This window comes from Ornithodoros turicata, chromosome 7 (genome assembly GCF_037126465.1).
Source record: "Ornithodoros turicata isolate Travis chromosome 7, ASM3712646v1, whole genome shotgun sequence".
In the NCBI taxonomy this organism is placed as follows: domain Eukaryota; kingdom Metazoa; phylum Arthropoda; class Arachnida; order Ixodida; family Argasidae; genus Ornithodoros; species Ornithodoros turicata.
In genome coordinates this window covers 12,115,603-12,135,583 of record NC_088207.1, presented here as the reverse complement: position 1 = coordinate 12,135,583, position 19,981 = coordinate 12,115,603, and the positions used below count along the sequence as shown (strand labels likewise).

General features: G+C 45.2%; 1 long non-coding RNA gene across 1 annotated transcript; it reads left to right on the top strand.

The window, feature by feature from the left end:
• The first annotated feature begins 5,376 nt into the window (after positions 1 to 5,376).
• Positions 5,377 to 17,455, top strand: LOC135399540 (uncharacterized). Its single transcript, XR_010424329.1, has 3 exons — positions 5,377 to 5,540; positions 14,173 to 14,329; positions 16,334 to 17,455. It is a non-coding gene; the product is annotated as an uncharacterized LOC135399540 (long non-coding RNA).
• The last annotated feature ends 2,526 nt before the right edge of the window (positions 17,456 to 19,981 follow it).

Sequence of the window (19,981 nt, the reverse complement as noted above, 5' to 3'; positions counted from 1 at the left end):
CATGTGAACTGAATTTTTTAACCGTGGGAATTGACTCTTCTTTAAACGATTCCGTTCCACAGCTATAATACATCGCAGAGTGCAAATATTTTATGGTGAACCCTCATGGACAACTTGACCAATGAGGCTAGGTCTCAAGTCGTGTGAAATTTCACCTTATTGATCCTTTAAGTGGGGAATCTGATATACCACAAAAGGCCCAATATTCAATTCTGCATATTTGCTTGTATTGCTTTGGTTCTTGCTTTTCTGTCCTCAGCAGCCCATGCTTATTTGCCAAAAGTGTGAGGTAAATTAAAGGAGCAATGACGTGACACATAACATTGCTCAAACCCTGCCTAATCTGTCCAGCTATCCATCAGCAGTCATTATGCAAAATGCTATCACTCGGTGGTGTATTGTAAACTGTGCACTCACATTTATGAAGACAGTCTGGCAAAGCAGCTGTTGACAGCAGACGCGATTCTTGTGTTATGTGGAAAAATATTTGCTTTTTCTCTTTCTATTTTTCTTTTTTGCTCACACACTATACATGCTCGGGCAATGATTCTTTATGTCATGAAGTCACAAGACCTGGACTGGGACCAATTACGTTACGATGGCTCCTTGTTCCGTGATGTGTACTTTTCACGAGAGAAGATTTTTAGAGGAGCGCGGAACATAGGCCTGATGCACACTCTATGGGTCACCTGCATGCTCGTCGTTCTTTCACAGGAGCTCATGTTATTCGTTGCAGAACATAGCACAGTAAAAAACTGAAAACATTTTGCGGGTCGCCTCAGTGCTCCTTTAAAGGTGCTCAGCTCTCCACCATTTCATATCTGCCATGTGTTCCTGCAGGGTAATTCTTTTTTGGGGATGAACAAGTTTGATTTGACTTGATATGACTGTTGCTGAACAAAGGGGTAATAATACATGAACATGTACTTGACCCTGCATCCTGCTTTTGTCTGCTTCAGGTACACTTAGGGAATAACGTATATGTTCCAAAGGAGAAGTTGGAATGGGCCATGGAGGCTAAAAGAGACTCCACGTTTTGCCGGGAGCTGTCACGGCAGCTGTGGACTGAGGCTGAGCTCCAGGGTAGAAGCCTGAGCGGCAAGCTAAGCAACCGATATGCAAAGGCAGGTGTGCAGCCAAAACCTGCTCTCACCCCCAGCAAAGTTCAGGCTCTTGCAAGTGAGTTCTCCTAATGCATATTTGAATGTCTGATACAGTCTAAAGTTTAAGTATCACAGCTGCTAAACATGATCAAGGTCACTTCTGAAGTTCCAGTCGTTATTTGATTTGTCTGTGGGCGCTGTGATCAACGATTTACTTCACTCATGGGAGTCGCAACGGATCACCAAGTCGAGGCTTGCTATGAATTCGGCTGTATGTCCATCATTCCGTTAGTCAGTTCTTGCTCCGTGTGCAAGCCATTGGGAACAAATTGCACTGCAATATTTCCTGATGGAATTCCATTCTGTACTGAAATGATATGTTTCCGACAGCATACAAGTTAAGAGAAACGGGGTGACCATTTATTACACGACTCTAGCACGTGACCTTTCCAGCGCCATGGGGCCATGCTTCGAGGCACTTCCATCACTGCTGCTGTTATTCCTCTTATGGTCCCCTGGCACCTGTGCAAATTTTTCGGCATTGCTTAATTATTACACACCTATGCTAGTGCACTAACAAGCCCAGCTCCTCATATGACATCAGGAATAGCTCCTGTGTACATGGAGTAGCAGAGATGAATGCCATGCAAGAGAAAATTACTTGTGTGCTAGGTCCCCTCTTACAGGAAAATGAGCACACGCACATTGTTATGGTGTAAACGTGTGAATATTTATGCCACATCCTGATCTCTGATTTATTACTGCTGTCTTTCGTATCATGGTATCTAACATATAGCTCTTTCCTCTAGTTGAAGGACTTGTTCACTTCACGCATGTTGCTAAGTGTGGTGCCCTGTGTATAAACTCTGTGGGTCTCCATCTCTGTTATTGCTGACTTATCGTTTTTGCTCCGAACACCGTTTCAGATGCCTATCAGAAGTTTGTGCGGGAGGGAGGACAGTCTGAGGTTCCAGTGCCGAAGAGACTGGACTCATTTGTCATACATATGAGAAGCTTCTTAAATGATCTTAATAAAGAATAAAATTATTGTATATTGTGTTATGTTTTTATCCTTGTGCTTATTATCGTGATCCGTATTATTCATCCCTTCATGTAGAGCATTTACCAGGTTTCGGAAACACACACAAAACTAAAACTATATGAGAGGAGGTTTCTTGAGAAATCTCTAGTTTTTCGGAGAAATCCTATGAGATCTGCTAAGAGAAATCATATAAGAAATCCTGTGAGAACTGCTAAGAGAAATTCTATGAGAAATCCTGTGAGAACTGCTAAGAGAAATTCTATGAGAAATCCTGTGAGAACTGCTAAGAGAAATCCTGTGAGAATTCCTATGAGATTTTGTTCCATTATCCCACAGAATTTCTCTTAGAGTTCTGTAAGAAGTATTTGAAGGATTCTTTGTGAGATTTTTCAGCAGGGCAGGAGGACTTGCTCCTGCCCCCATGAAAGATAGAAGGTCGGAAAAAAAGAGAGCGGGAAAAAGAGGCGGAATCATTTTTGTTTGCCGCTTATCAACGTATGGTGGAATGTCACCCGCCTTGTTATCGGCGCGTCTTGTGCTGCACGCCGGTTCGGCGATAAACTGTTCTAGCTTCATGGGGGCAGGAGCATGTCCTGCCCTCTGCGCATTTTTCCGACTGATTTGGTGCGCTGTTGAATACCCGAAACTCTTCGGGAAAACTTCGGGACTTTTTTTTGGCAGTTCCCTTTGCAAAATCGAGCGGATTTCTTGGTGGTTCTGACTAAGTTCGCTACGGGCTCTCTAATTCTGTAAAAAAAAAACAAAAAAAACGTGAGGTTGACTAGGGAAATTTTGAAGTTGAATTAAAGAAATTCAATTTATTTTAATTAAAATCAAATGAAAATATTTTTGCAAGATGGCAAATTCAGTTGCCACACAAGTGCCGTTTACCCCGTATTTTTCCGTCGCCCCGTTTTTTTATATAGTCCGAATGACACGTTTTTTGAAACACCCTGTATATACCACACACAACTTACGTGCGACGATTAGCCGCGTGATTTCCGCCAATGTTTTTTCCAGCATGGTGATCCGCCCCGAGTTGGCGAAGTGGAAGGCGACGAAACAATAGCAGGGGTTGCGGTCCCGTGATATTGCAGACGTGATATGCGGATATGTGGCAAACCAACACGTGTTCTACTTGTAACATCATTTGGTGTTCGGAGCACGTACCTGGTTGCTGGTTTGCCAAATCCGAACGATGCGCAGCTACCCAGAGCTGAAGGGCCACAAACACGGCGAAACACGTGTTCTCTGGTGCTGTCGCATCGTTCCAGGAGTATCTGTTTCTCTGCGTGCAGCCATAGAAGCCATCTTAATCTGTAATTTTGAATTTCAAACACGTCTAGTGCCATTTATTTGTTTCTTTATTGGCTTTTTTCACCTCATTATATATATATATATATATAGACTACAAGTAATGAAGAGACTTGGGAGGCCGTATAAGGGTTAAAAACACTTGCTACTTTTATTACATTAATAATTAAGGGGGCGCTAGGAATAGATTTACAGTTAGGGGTCGACGTTTCGGCAGTCAGCGCTGCCTTCAACAGAACTGTTCTGTTGAAGGCAACTAAGGTAATTATATTTTTGTGATTTGCATTTAATTATAATGTTTTCTGTTGCTTTTATTTCTTTATTTACTCCTAATACTGGCCGCCCTTTGGCAGCCAAACCATGAGGGGGTGAAAATACGCAAATGGCAGAAATGTAAAACAAACATTACAAGCAATTGACAAAAAGAAAGTGCACGAAGAAAACATGGCACACACATCAATACTATGCATATACTACTACAGTACTACATACATAGTACTACACTACTATGCATAATAATGGAAGGCAATCAACCACTCAATGACATTACATCATACACCTGTATTTCTCAATTTCTGATAAAAACTAAGGAGGAAGTAACTAAGGAGTATCGCGCTTTGATCCCAAATAAACTGAAACTGAAACTATGAATTGTCTGAAATACTAGTAAGTATCTCGGGATAACACTGTCTTTTCATTCATTGGCTGCTTGTCTCTTCCACTCAGACACTGCCGTATGGTCTTCTCAGCACTGGTGGGTGCTATTTATCCTGGTACCTATTTCCTATAGCCCCAACATCCTGATCAAATCGCTTACTGCTCCTGGCGTAATTATATTATAAGCATACATTATTATAATATTGTCACGAAGCGAAATGGGTCGTCGAGTCGTCGAATAAACAGCGAACGGTTTATTGGACTACTTGGTAGCAAAACACAAGAGTGAACTCTCTGAACACAACTGAGTCCAAAGAATGAATGCTCCAGCTTGGAGCGCAGTTCTAAGCATTTAAGCGTCGCGACGAAAAGTCTAGAAACAGCACGTGCGTTTGCCAGAGAGCAGGCGATGTGTCTGGAAGCTTCTTGCTGCTTCTTCAGCGTGCGCCGGGATGAGATGTACCGTTTCGTGCCTGCCCTGGAAGTTTCGCGATGATGATTCGTGGCAATATAATGGCATATAATATAAGAGACTCTGCTTCGGTTTCAACTTTTCCTCGTGGAAGTGCTTTACGACGCAAACTTCGCACCAATGAGGCGAAGTCTGTATTTTATTATATCGTGTTATTTTTTACGTGATTTTTGTCTCCCTGAAACGCAGATTTTTCGAAATTGTCCAATAATCGCGCTTCTAACTGGAAAATTAGAGCAAATTAGCCATTTTTAAACATCATTTGTCCACAGCACCCAAAAATTGCTGTAGTTCAGCTGTTTTTATGTCTGAACCATTTTGGATGTAGCGCGCTGTGTAACTCATCAATTTTTACACTGATAGTAAATGATTATAGTATCGGTTGACTTTCCTCGTTCAAGGATGAAGGAAGCACATGAAACGCGAAGGTGCTCCCCTAGAAAGGGAGTGCATAAACGTTGCCTGAAACACCCACGAAACCCGCAGGTGCCTGTGTGTGGAAGCTAATAGGTTGTTGTTCAGAGAAACTTTCTTTGCGACAGAGCATTCGCAAGGTCACGTACTGATCAGGCGAAATACACGGGACCAACGTAGAGAGGAAACCTATATTTCAGTCTTGTGTGGGAATACACTGTGAATAATTCAGCGGATATCCTGTGTCTTTATATTCGTTTGGTGTATCGCTGTATGCTCCTTTTGCTAATGTGCGAACTACCCCAAGTTCTTGCCACTCGTATAGTCGCACCACATGTAACACGCAATTTTTGTTTATTGCGCGTCTTAGACAATGGAAGTTCAGATCCCTGCCGGTGTGGTCGCCGGTTACCTGCACCAGATATGGACGCCTTGGTCCCCCTGTATCGCCGTCTGCGACGCCCAAGGTAAAGCGACGCTCTGGGTCGACGGCCCCTGCGTCACAACCGACTGCTGCTTCCAGGACGTCGTATATCGGGTACAGTACAGAATACAGGCACCGCTCGTGCTCCTGGATTCGGGAACTCCAGTTGAGATGACCCAAGACTTGCCAGTAGCAAGAATAATGAAGTATTTAAAGAAACATAGCAGCAGACAGTGATGAACGGAAGCAGCCGCCTCCAAGGAAAACGAAAAGCAAAAGCAGAACCACATACACTCTTAAAAATGAACTTCACCACATAGCACGCTCCTAGCCAACCGTCATCCCGAATGACAACGTTCTCGACCATGATTTGTTGAAAACGGGAGGCGGAGCCTATTTTGTGCCATTATGCACGGCACAGAGTAGGCTCCGCCTACCGTTTTCTACAAATCAGGGGCGAAAATGTCATTCGGGATGATGGTTGGCTAGGAGCGTGCAATGTGGTGAAGTTCATTTCTAAGAGTGTACACGCACGCACCTCTTCTTCGCGGCTACTGCGCTCTCTTACCAGTTTGTTCATTGCAAAATCGGTTGCCAGTTGCAAAACTGGGTGTAATGTTTGGGCAAGCTCCAGTCATCCTTCCTAGGGATGGTGGCAAAAGAGGAATGCGGGAAAATGTAGGGGATACAGGAAAAGTTACAAGTGCAATGTTGATGCAATATCTGGTTTACGAAATATTATGCCACAGAATCCTGTGATTGAAACGAAAAAAAAAAAAAAGTACCTTCAGAGCTTGTTGGTAACATCTCGGAATAAAAGCGCTACAACTGACGTACGGGTACAACAGAGCGCTCACTTTCAACAAATATTGTCCAACAACACCCGACTCTCAGAGATAACACGTTCCCGGCTTTACCTATACATCGTTTTCCCGTGGACTCCGCCGTATTGAAAGCGCAGTGACGTCTAGCCGGGGGAGCACGCTAAAAAAAAATTACTTATACTTAAAATACTTAAAATTTTATTAATAGTGCTGGATGCGAGGGTGCCTGGGAAACGGTGTATACGATCCTAATATGTCGCGCGCGGTTTGCTTTACGAACCTGCCCCTTATCTCAGTTTGACTGAAAACATTTGACGCCCACAATGCCTTCTATGTAAATAGAAAATGTCTTCCCTATTTTCTGCTTTGTTTTTGTGGTCGTTAACGCGGGTGTTTAAACAGCGTCCGATGTGCGATTTATCACTGGCCAGGGTATGTGGTAAACGACCCCATAAAACACGGAACTTCGGCTTTTCCATAGCTAATATCACATTGTGCACTTCTTCTTTTTTGTCTGTTGCGGACAAGGGGGCCAGCTGTGGCCAGCTCAGGGTGAGCTGTGCTTACGGCGTAGCTGAGAGGAAAAAAGGAAAGAAAAAAAAAAGCAGTGTATCATATCTAGGCGACCAGACTCCTGACTGTTGAAAGTACGTCGTCGTTCGTTAATGATTTATTGGAATTTGTAAATGAGGTTTGATTGATTGATTGATTGATTGATTGATTGATTGGGGGTTTTGGCGCAAAAGCGACAAAGGCCATAGAGCGCCAAAAACAGTGTGTATGTGAATCAATATGAGAGTAAAAATTAAAAGTAAAATGATGACATTAAGAACAAAACATTGTGTAAAAAGAAATACTAACAAGTAAAAATTTTACAACTTGCCAGCCAAGTCAATATCCTGTAGGAAGTTAAAAACAGGTCTCGAACTGAACAAGCGGCTCATTGCCCAGTAAGAGGGCTGGGTGAAGAGGTATGAAATACTTGTAAAACCTGCTAAAATAATGCTGACGTTGACTTTCAAAGAGAGGACATGAGATGAGGACATGGAGAATGGAGAGCTGCTCACCAGAGTGTGTGCATTGAGGAGGCTCCTCTCCTCGTATTAAAAACCCATGTGTGACATAAGTGTGCCCTATTCTGAGCCTGCATCGCAGGGTCTCCTGCATTCTGTTTTTCAGAGGATACCCGTGCCTTTCAATGTTCCTTTCTATAAGGTGGAGTTTATTATTCTCCTGTGTATTCCAAAACTCCTGCCATTCGGAGTTTATACATTTTCACAGGACCCGAGTCAGATCCTGGATAGGAATATCAAACGGTATGACGTCGCTGTCCATGGCTTTGGCTGCTGCGCTGTCGGCACACTCGTTTCCTGGCATCCCTGGGTACCCAGCAGAATATCAACCTGTATTTTTTGTTTGTGATTTCTGATGCAAGATACCGTGCCCTGTGGACAAGGAAGTTTTTGGTTTTATGTGAGCTGCATATTGCCTGCAAAGCACCAAGAGAGTCTGTGTAGATGACTGATGAGACGATGTTGTGCTGCAAAATGTAATTCAGTGCGACAATAATTCCGTATACCTCAGCACTAAAAATGGACATGTTCTGGTTCAAACGGATTGCCCTGGTGCATCTCTCAGTCACCATGGCACATGATACGCCTGTGTTGCTTTTGGATCCATCTGTATAGAATCCTGTGTGCTCTCCCAAACTTTCTCTCAGATGTTCAAACTCTTGTTGCAAAACGACCATGTTGGTATCATTTTTCTTGTACCGTGCTAAGGAAACATTAGACGTTGGGGGTGGTGTCCATGGAGGTAAAAGTCTAGTGGTTTCTGATACCTGACAGTTGAAACCAAAAAAGTGGTACTGTTCAACCTGTTGTGAGATACGCATAGAAAGAGGAGAACAACTGAAGGCTTGTTCAAGAACAGCTGTTTAAAACGTGTGTCCCCAACACTCGAACGAGCAGCGTGCTGTGGGTAACTTCTCACCCTGAGCGCATAAAGGATAGAAAGATAGGCTCGTCGCCTTTTCAATGACCACTCACTGCTTTCAACATATAAGCTTTCCACTGGCGAGGTGCGGAAGGCAGCAAGCACCTACCGTAGTCCATGATGATGTACAGGGTCTATGCGTTTTAAGACAGTTTTTGCGTCAGTCAGTGCGTTTTAAGGCATGCTGACCCATAAACTATACACCCGTAGCCCAGTCTAGACCGGACCACAGCGGTGTACACCCGGTGTAAAGTCTCAGGATCTGCTCCCCAAGATCTGTGAGCCAAAACTTTCAGCAGATTTAATGATTTGGTGCATTTTACCTTAACATTGTTGATGTGGGACTGGAACGTAAGCTTCTTGTCAAAGGTAAGCCCCAAAAATTTGTGTTCCGATTGTACAATAAGAGGTTTACCATTTATATTCAAAGATGGTTCCGGAAACAGCCCTCTTACCCGTGAAGAAGGCACACAAACCGTTTTGTCTGGTGAAAACTTAAAGCCATTCTCAACCGACCATCTAGTCAGTCTATTAATTGCAAGCTGCAGCTGTCTCTCGCACATGGCAAGATTGGACGATGCACATGATATTTGCACATCGTCCCCATAAACTGAATATGTGAGCGACGGGGGTAGTGATTGTGTAACAGAATTCATCTTAAGAATGAACAGGGTAACACTCAGTACAGATCCCTGAGGAACACCATTTTCCTGTGTGAAAGGACGCGAGAAAGTATTTCCCAGTCGCACTCTAAACATCCTTCCACGAAGGAAATCTAGAATACATTTGAAAAGCCGACCACGTATTCCGCAAGAGTGAAGGTCTCGTAAAATGCCGTACCGCCATGCCGTGTCATAGGCCTTCTCAAGGTCGAAGAAAACAGACACGCAGTGTTGTCTTCGTACGAAGGCCTCACGGATGGTGGTGTCTAAGCGGACAAGATGATCAGTTGTCGAACACCCCCCTCGGAATCCACATTGGTATTTATCAAGGCAGTTATTTTCTTCCAAATAATACACAAGGCGGTTATTAATCATCCGTTCAAATGTCTTGCCTAAGCAGCTTGTGAGTGCTACAGGCCTGTAGCTTGATGGATTGGAAGCATCTTTGCCCGGCTTTAGAAATGGAACAATGGTTGCCATCTTCCAACTGGAAGGCAGATGTCCTTCCTGCCAAACTCTATTGAAAAAATGGAGCAGAGTTTCCTGAGTGTTTGTGGACAAATGTTGAAGCATGGAATATGTGATGCGGTCAGGCCGAGGTGCCGCCACTTTTGTTGTTGCCAAAGCCCTTGATAGTTCTATCATGGTGAAAGGCATATTATAAGAGAACCTGTCGCCACCTCCGCTTGGTATTACTGTTTTCTCTGCATTTTCCTTTATGTGTGTGAATTCTCTACAGTAGTGTGACGAGCTTGATATGTTCTGAAAGTGTTCACCGAGGGCCATCTGCCTGTTCATTCATATTCTCACATAGTCTTCCATTTACTTGCAAAAGTGGGATTGAGAAACCAACATAGTCACCCCTAACTTTTCTTACTCTGTCCCACACTATCTTAGACGAGGTGTTACTGTTGATAGATGACACAAAGTTCCTCCAAGAGAGACGCTTAGCGTTTTACTGTCCATTTAGTTTTAGCCCGAGCTCTTTTGAATTGGGTTAAATTTGCTGGAGTTGGGTATCGCCGAAAAATGCCCCATGCTCGGGTTTGTTCTTTGCGCCTTTGTTTGCACTCTTCTGTCCACCAAGGTTTCGAACGCCTAGGGGAGCTGGCCAGATGTTTGTGGGATGACCTTGAGTGCAGCATTTATGATCGTGTTAGTGATAGAACTGTTTGCCTCATCAACAGTCATGTGGTCGAACGATGAAGTCACGAAATTCGCTTCTTCTTGAAAGGTATCCCAGTGAGCTTCACCTAGTTTCCACCGTGGTGGACGTGTTAGGATGGAGTTTGTTGTGTCACGGAAGTTGATGATAATCGGGAAGTGGTCACTCCCCAAAGGATTTTGCTGAACTGTCCAGCTCAAACTCTGGAAGAGGGATGGGCTGCACATAGAAATATCCAGTGCCGAAAAAGATTGTGTAGCTGTGTGTACGTATGTAGGTAGCCCAGTGGTTAGAAGACAAACAGGTCTTGACAAGAGAAATTGTTCCAGCATTTTCCCACGAATATCGAGCTTCACACTGCGCCATAAGGGATTGTGTGCATTCAGATCACCGAGGATAATGAAAGGTCGAGGAAGCTGGTCACATAGTACCTCCAACTCACTCTGTTCTATTGCTACTGATGGGGGAAGGTACAAGGAACATACTGTAATGACCCTATGGAAGCTCACTTGGACGGCAACAGCCTCCAAGTTAGTGACGAGTGGAAGGTGTTTTGCAGGAATAGACTGTGGAAGGACCACAGCAACGCCCCCTGATGCACGTGTGGCGTCTGCGCGGTCCTTCCTGAAGATGTTATGCCTGCGAAAAGGATTACAATTGTGTTCCTGCAGGTATGTTTCCTGTAAGCAGAAGCACGACGCCCCATGTTGTGTTATAAGATCGTTAATGTCCTCCAAGTTTGACAAAAGACCTCTACAATTCCATTGCAGAATGCTCATTGTCAGAAATAACAGAATGACGCCAGGGGCACTCCATACCTTGTTTCGGATGTGTTCCAACTGAATCATTATTTTGTGTGTACTTACGGTTAAGGAGGAAGCACCCTTCGCGGGGTATGTTTCTGTTTTTCGGCACCTTTGTTGCCCCTGCCTCTGCCACTTGTCCTCTCACGTCTCTCTTTTGCTTGAGAGAAAGTGCATGGAAGACTCGATGACGACTTCTGCGATGCGCAGTCGTCATCATCGACTTCCATGGTTAGTGTGTTTGTCTGGGAGCTACCAGAGAGGACACTTGTGTCTCTCTCTGTTCTGGTTGGGGAGTGTGGAGCGGAGGCCCAGGAGTCTGGGTCTCCACGGATACTCTGACTGGTGCCACTCCCCTACGCACCACCTCAGAAAAACTTCCTTTCTTTTGAAAGTCCAGCTGTGCTTTTGCTGCCTTATATGTCAGTTTTTGTTCGGTCCTGATTCTAAGTATATCTTTTTCGTCTTTCCAGCGTGGGCATGACCTCGAATATGCTGGATGGGTGCCTTGACAATTGACACAGTGAAATTCTTTGTTACATGACTCTGGTGTGTGGTCATTACCGGCACTCTTTGGGCAAACTTGTTGTCCACGACACATCTGGGAGCTGTGGCCGAAACGTTGGCATTTAAAGCATCGTCTGGGGTTCGGAATGAGTGCTCGTACATGACAGTTAATGTAGCCAGCCTTGATCTCGGATGGGAGTGTGTGTGTAACTGAAAAGAGAGTATTACATGCTTTGTTTGGACTTCCTTACCATCCCTTCTCATCACAATGCGTTTTGCACATACAACCCCTTGCTCCTTCAATCCTTCCTCGATCTTTGCTTCAGAACACGAAAGGAGTCAAATCCATACGCTGTGCCGATGAGACCCAAGAAGCTCGAAACGGCCGTCCACAGCTGGGATTGTGGCACACTTGAATTGTAAACATATGCCTCACGTGCAGCCATGGAGCATTTGCTCATTTTTATATTTGTATATGAATTTTTGCAATTATAGTACATTAGAAATATTTACTTGTCTGTTTTAGGCTCCATGGATACATCGCAAAGTTCGCGCATGTTACATGTGTCGTTACAAGTTGTTCTGTGATAACCTATATACGTTTGACCCATGTTTTCTTCGGTGAACATAAGCTTAAATAAAGTGGAATTATTTGTTAACATCTCTTGATTTCATTTCCGTTCTTTACTATAGTGATATATTTCGTGGCTTATGGCACACATGGGTGCATGTCCAGTTTAGGTCCCCCCCCCCCCCAGTTTTCACACTAAAATCTCAATATGCGAGTGTAATTATGGAAGGCGCATTGTAACTCACAAGTAATCGGTGGCCACTTCAACAAATTGCTCCAACGGCTAGCGATTACTTATTACGAATTACAATGCGCATTGCATAATTACACCCATACGTGCAGATTTTTGGATGAAAACAGGTGGGTGAACCTAAAATGGACAGTTTTTTTCTTTCTTTCTTTTCTACGGCTGTAACATTTTCCGATTTTTTTCCGATTTTTACCCCTATGTCCTGTCTTACTATCCATTTTATTTTAAGAGTGTGACATCATGGACTTTGGGATGTTGGAAGCTACCCCTCTTTTTGCAGTCTTGGATACACTAGAATTATAGCTAACCAGTGCTTTTTGCACTCTCTGTTGGTATCTCCAAAGGAGCTGATTAGGTTTTGAAATCAGCAACAAATCAAGGTATTGGAGTTTCTCACATGGTCTCCGTGATGAACTCTGGAGCAGCTGCGTTGAACACCGAAATGATACCCGCGTCAACCTCACCAGGATTCTTAATTGACAGCCACTAAATGGTCATCAGCATGTTTGATTATCTGAACACATTAATTGCTCTCTCCATCATTATGTTGCTGATGCGTTGATCTATACTGTAGCCAGCTACAAATGACTGAACTGAGGGACTATATACCTTATATCCTATGCAAATTTCATTCTTGTGCGTTAAAATCCTACCACCTTGTTCTACGTAGGTTGATCGGATGTATGTCCTGAGCAAAGTTTTATCGGAAGGAAAGCTAGGCAACTGCAAAGTTATATCGCTAGATGTCTCGGATAATAGCCTGCTAACTGAAGCGTGATCAGACTTTTGTGCAAAAGAATAAAATTTGCAAAGGATCTAAGGAAACTCGTATTTACAAACACGATGTTGTGGGTGTGAAAATATTATCAGTCAAACTGAGATAAGGGGTAATTCAAAAAGCAAATCAAGCACGAGATAATATCTAGAGGTGAGTGCGGGTAAGCAAACTTTGACCCGCACCCGCTTACAATACCCGCGAGTGTGTGACCCGCACCCACAAGAATTTTATCTGGGCGACCCGCACCCGCAGTGCTGTCTGTCTACCCGCATTGGTTCCCGCAGGGGGAAGTGTTCCTCGCCCACTTTGCCGCTGATTCTATTTTAAAACAATGGAAATTCTGAGTGTTGGCTACGTGTCTCGGACGGCTTCAATCGTATGCCAGTACAACTGCAATTCAACAGAGAGCCATATATGTCCGCATTAATAATCGAACTCGCCCGTCAGCACTTGCCTGCTGCAGTCTGGCGCATGAATTGATACAGCCAACGACATAGGGCACTGCCGAACTCGCGTGTGACAGAGAGGGACCACTTAGTTGGCCATGGAGTGAGGGTAATGCGGGTATACCTGCATTACCAGGGGTCGCATTGCGGGTACACCCGAATTTTTCCCGCTACCCGCAGCAATCGCGAATTCCCACCCTCAAATTATGACGATGTGCGGGTACTCGCGGGTATACCCGCGCCCGCGCTCAGCTCTAATAATATCCTATAGGAAAAGCCGGGAACGCGTGCGCAATACGCCGCGTTGTCTGTTCATTGTGTCCGTCCGTTAGTTCTAGCGTCTGATTCCAAGTTTTATTTGAGGTTTGCACATGCGTAAGCTGATCGTAGTGCAACAACCGTAACGCTCGAAATCACATTCTTCAACATTATTGTTCACCTGCTTGTAATGGACATAGTACAGGGATATTCGGCTCGCTGACAGCAACGATATTGTGGCTGCATCCCGTCGAGGTTCTAGCTTCCACGATGTTGGGAGTTACGCTGCCAGGGTGATCGAGGCTCGTAGGTAGAGAAGGCAGATATTTAAATTCCGGGAGGTTGTCGTTTTCTGAATTTGGATTGGGCGCAAATTCTTTGAGACAATGAGGGAATGATGGAAGCCCCATCATATCAGGCATCCATCTCGGTGGAGTTTGACTACACCTCGATCGCTAGGCATTTATAGTGAAATATTTGCTTCTAGGTAAAGACTAAAGATGACACTCAGATCGGTCTGATCATCCGGCAGTATCCAGGTGTCCTGAGGGACGTTTTTACAGACGCCGATAATTTCTGTTACGTTTCCGGTGGACTTGGAGGTTACTTACAAAGCCATGCTGATTGCCTGCACCATACTTCTGGTACGTACACTTACGAAAGGAAGTGACCAACATTTCGGCAGTATTGAGTAGAAGTGATATTGTGGTACTCGAGTATGGTGCCCAGGCCTCGCAGAGCACCGTAACTGGGCGGCGACGTTCAAGTGCAGTTGATGACAGAGACCCGAGGTAGAAAACTGCACTCTAAAATTTGTACCTCTTAAAACTCCCTTTTATAAGGTACATTTTTGCAAAAAGACGTACCCTTTATTTTATGCGGTACGAAAGCGCGTAAAAGGTACTGCCGTCTAACAGGTACCCCCGTATAAAGGGCAAAATCGTTTAGCAGGTACACGTGTATAAGGAGTACAGCCGTGCAAGAGGTAATGCCGTCTAACAGGTACGTCCGTCCAGAGGTACTGCCGTCTAACAGGTACAGCCATTTTAGAGGTACCGTTGTCTAAAGGGTACAACCGTCTAAGAGGTACGACCGTCTAAGACGCACAGCCGTCTAAGAGGTACGCCCGTCTAAGAGGTACGCCAGTCTAAGGTGTACGCCCGTCTAAGGGGTACAGTTGTCCAAGAAGTCTACAGTCCACACACAATGGAGAGGAACATGTTTGTGGTGACACAATCCGTACGTGACGTATCGCACGCGCAGCAAAATGCACGACGCGCATCATGTATTGTGCGTTGGTATCAGTAGTGGTAATGCACACTCGCCGAAGTGTGCATCTGTAACATACGCGGAGGTGACCAACGTGTTGCAAGACCATGCGGGACAAAGACAAAAGGCGATCTCAATACTGAACCGCTCTTTATTTGACCTTCAGCGATTTCAGCAGCTGCGAAAGCCGTGGCTTTCTGTACAGCTTCAGGAATTCGTTGTCGCCCACAACAAATATATTCGCAGCAGGCCTAACAACTGGCCAAAAGCAGCTGGGTATGTCACGTTTTTTTTTTTTTTTTTTTTTTTGTAGTAAACTGTCAAGCAGCAGAGCAGCGCAAACTCAAGCATGCCAGACGGTTCCAGTTGCAAGGCCTCTCCGTCACTACACCAAACAAGGCTCTCCTGCCCGAAAGAGTTTCGGTCCCCGAGAGACTACCTCTTCGGGGACGGTCTGGAGAGGAACGCCGCAATTAGTTCGTGTTTGTGCCTTCCAAAAGAATTGTCCCAAACAAAGGAAGTAGTCCACATACCGTTGATATCAGGTCATACTTCGAATTTTTTTGGACGTAAGTATACGTCCACATGGTCATGAAACAAATGAAGTTTAGATATTAGAGATAAAACTACACTGTCGGCTTGAGCAGTAACAGCACAGCAAAGCCGATCACTTCGCTTGATTTATTTCGATCGTATGAATAATTAGTGTTGACAAACTACATTACTAACATGGCAAACTACATCGCTACGCCGTTAAGTGAAGACGTCATTCTGACCCATGGGTGTTTGGCCGAATGGCTACTCTTGGTGCCTGACTTTCCAGCAAAGCAATGTATCAAGGCGATCAGATTTCGCTCCAGTATAGAATTACAATTTTATTCCTTACCCGGAGAGCTGGATTCAAAAGAATCCATTGGAGGTGGTCATGCCATGGGGTAGTAGTGTTCGTTAATTGACTGACGGGAGGTACAGTGGTGCACAGACTTGTCTTAACCAGAGGAGCGCGTGTCATTGGGCGCTGATAGGCAGCTGGAAGCGAGGTCGGGATGATCCACTATCCCCTTTCAGGAAGGGTCGGTGCGCACAGAGGATGAGTTCGCGTTTCGACATATTCGTTGTGCGTACCGACCCTCCCTTCAACGGGATAGTGGAAAGTCATAACCGATGTATCTGGCGGCGTATTTTTGGGTCCGTAAGTTGGCTGCTCGGCTTCTTGAGTGTAATTACGCTATTACAATGCTCGATGCTGTCAGGGAGTACTATTAATATGGGTTCTACGTAGCACTAGCACATTAAGTTACGTTCAAGTCAAACGCATATTATTTGTAGTACGTCCGCGCTCGAAGCACTTTAATGAAGTAATTGATTTATCTTTCCAGGATTACATGTACTACGAAGACCGCGACCGGAAGCGGCGCGACGACACCAGTGGAGCAGTTGGAGCAGTCCAAGCAGTTGACGTGTTGAACAGCGTCGTAAACTAAAGGGACGCCGTCGTGGGAAAGTTCAGAACCTTGTGTGATGCGCTTCAAGCCAATACTTTCTTGGACACCAAATGCAGGGGATGAAGTACTGTGATCCGTACACTTACTCTGCACTTATTTCTAAATTCCGTTACTATCTATACATATTTTCAAAGTAGTAATTGCCCAATCATCGCACCGCACTGTACCCCTGCATGGTGTAAACTTGCGTAAAATCAAAGTGGTTGAACCAGGGCTGTACCTTTTCAGCCTCACGCGATTTTTTTTTCTTGTGTCGTATATGGCTTATTATATGCCACTATGTGCCTTTCATATTCCAGGCCGGAGGTGCATATTGGATTTTCGAGATACTGTGCAGCCAATTATTTTGCGAAACATTGTTTGTTGACACTCGCATTGTGTCTCTGGAGAGTATGCCCTAAAATACAGGGGAATGTGTGGTCAGTTGTTTCTGTCTTGAAGGCCATAGAAACGTGTCCCACCGCATTTTCTTCACATATCGTTATATGCTTGAGCGAAGTAACTAGGACTATCAGCGGCGGACAGGCGTATACACATGGAGAGAGGACCGTGCAACATCCCGTGCTTTTTGCAATGAACGTAACTGCGATGCTATGGTGCTCACGCGCTTCCAGGAGCGCGCCCCTGGTGATTACTTCACAGCACTTGCTGCAAATCCACGCAAATTGAATATCTACAATAAAATGAACAATCCGCACAATACACACCAGCCTTACAACTTACATACTGCGCGCTACATGCTGATGAAGAGCTGCTTACGAAGCATTATCCTACAGCGAGAAAGAAGGTGATTATACAGAGCAGATAATGGCAAGAAATCTTCCCTAACTGGTTCAAAACTGGGCACTATACACACACGTACTTCTATTGTAATTCAGGCTGTCTAGAACAACGTGCTAGACATGCAATGCATAATTTTGAAGCCACAAATGGATTTCATATCCGTTATCCCTGCTTGTAATATTTATATTTATATTAGTTTTCAGCGCAGATGTTCCAAGTGTCTGCCTCAGTTTCATGCAGAGGTAGGCATGCAATGATAAAATAATATTGTGGTATTTTTCAACATGGGTCTTGGATGGACATGCAACTTCTGCAAGACATCCAGAAGTCCTGTAATCTCTGTAGCATCACAAGTGCGTGTTTTCTATCAATGTAAACAAAAATTATTTGTTTCACGGTTTCTGTGTGGCTTGTACAAGACTTGTACAGCCTGGTTTCAAGGCATGCTGGGCAGCAAAATCCTTCTCCAATCATACAGTGAGCAATCTCTGAAAAAAATCATTACGTGGTCAATACAAATCATAGCAACTTCAATAAAGTGCTCATCATTGGAACTGTTTGCTATATCTGTCCCACCTTGAAATCCGTGATAGACTGGTGATGGAAATACACTGCGAATAGATGACACGCAGCAGCCGGGTGTTTTCCTGCGATGTCCACGGCCAAGGCTGCCCCACACCCAACATACGAACTAGGTATATGCTGCAAACCGGAGGGTACTGCACACACACACACAAAGAAAGGAAAGAATAAGTCAAATTTATGCGTGCCGTCCCGAAACTTAGTTTGATATTCTAGGAACTTTACATGTACTACTCACACTTTCTTGGTTTTCATGTGTGAAAACACGGTTCAGTAAGTATAAACATAGTTGTCACAGTACCTGTTCTCGTCCCTGTGTTGCTCCAGTTGGGTGGGGATGTAGTGCCTCATGTGCCGTACAAAACCGGAGAGAAGTTGACGGTGAAGGCACAATAGTGGAAACACATGATGCTGAGCAATGCAATCAATGTTGTTTTCGTCGCAGATTCGGGAAATAATCACGACGCTTCGGCAGCACAGAAATCCATTTGGGCGTTCTGGATTGCAGCCTACGCGCCAGCATCTAAACAAGATATGCAGAACGCTGCCTCAACAACATATGTCATGTAAACAGACACAAAACCCGCGTGCAGGCAAGCTGTCACCAGTAGTAGGTACTGGACTCTCTCAGTGCACAATGCTCAACTGTCCTGAACACAATTTAATTAGCAATTAGAGCTAATTGGGGCCCCCCACATTAATCAGCACCCTCCAGGGAGCCACCACACTAATTGGGGAACGTCTAACTCGTGTCCAGACCAGCTGAGCGTTGTGCACTAGGAGAGTCCATAAAAAATAAAAAATAGACAGAAAATAAAATAAAAAGATAGAAATAGAGTGGAGAGAAACAATTTATTCGAAAATCAACGATGCCGCGGCGAAGAAGCCGCTCCGCAACACCTGAGTGACCAGCGCCCGCCATGTTGGTAGTTGGCACCCAGCAGTTGCAGTGATCGACGACAGGTGGCCACATAGTTACAAGGCATCACACCAGATGGCGCCACCATCATAGCTTTAGACGAGAAAGACAGACAACACTAGCGCCAGGTAAAAAATGGCAACACTGCTGAACAAGTCTAGGTATGCGAGAGAAAAAGTCTAACCGCTACTGCTAAAACTGAAAACAGTACACATCGAGGAAAAAGGCTTACGGGGGCGATCGCTTAGGCCTAACCACAGCGTCACAACTCTATGCAGCTAACACCAGGCGGGAACCACTGGGCACACATCGCTAAACATGCGTCAACACGAACAAAAGGCTTGCTCACCGCAAAACAAGTCTAAACATGCGAGAAAAGGCTTAACGCGAACGCGGTCAAATCACTCGCTGGTCACCGCTAAACACGGCAAACATACGAGAAAAGGAGCGCGTCAAATCAATCACCTTTTCCCCCGCGGCGACTGCCAGGCAGAAACTGAGCGAGCGCGGGGAACACACGTCTGCTCTCTACGACAGCCAGCCAGAAACTGAGCGAGCGCGGGGAGCGCACATCTGCTGTCCACGACAGCCAGAGAGAAACTGACTGAGGCGACGCGCAGCGGCAGCTATGGATGCGCGCGCGCCCTCCGCTCCACCCGTCCGCGCATGCGCGCGCGCGCTCCTAGGGCCCTCTGCGCCGCCCGCGGGTGTTTTCGGTTTCGGCTCTCTGCTGCGCGCGCGCGCGCGCTCCTAGCTGCGACAGGTGGCTTCTGAGTTTCGGTTTCACTCTCGTTTCTTTGCGCGCGCGTTTATCCGTATAAAGGCAGCACGCACCGTGCTCACGTCATCATTCTGACCGGAGAGAAGTTGACAGTGAAGGCACAATAGTGGAAACACATGATGCTGAGCAATGCAATCAATGTTGTTTTCGTCGCAGATTCGGGAAATAATCACGACGCTTCGGCAGCACAGAAATCCATTTGGGCGTTCTGGATTGCAGCCTACGCGCCAGCATCTAAACAAGATATGCAGAACGCTGGCTCAACAACATATGTCATGTAAACAGACACAAAACCGGTTCGGTTTCGGCTCTCTGCTGCGCGCGCGCGCGCGCTCCTAGCGGCGACAGGTGGCTTCTGAGTTTCGGTTTCACTCTCGTTTCTTTGCGCGCGCGTTTATCCGTATAAAGGCAGCACGCACCGTGCTCACGTCATCATTCTGACCGATACATGGAAAAC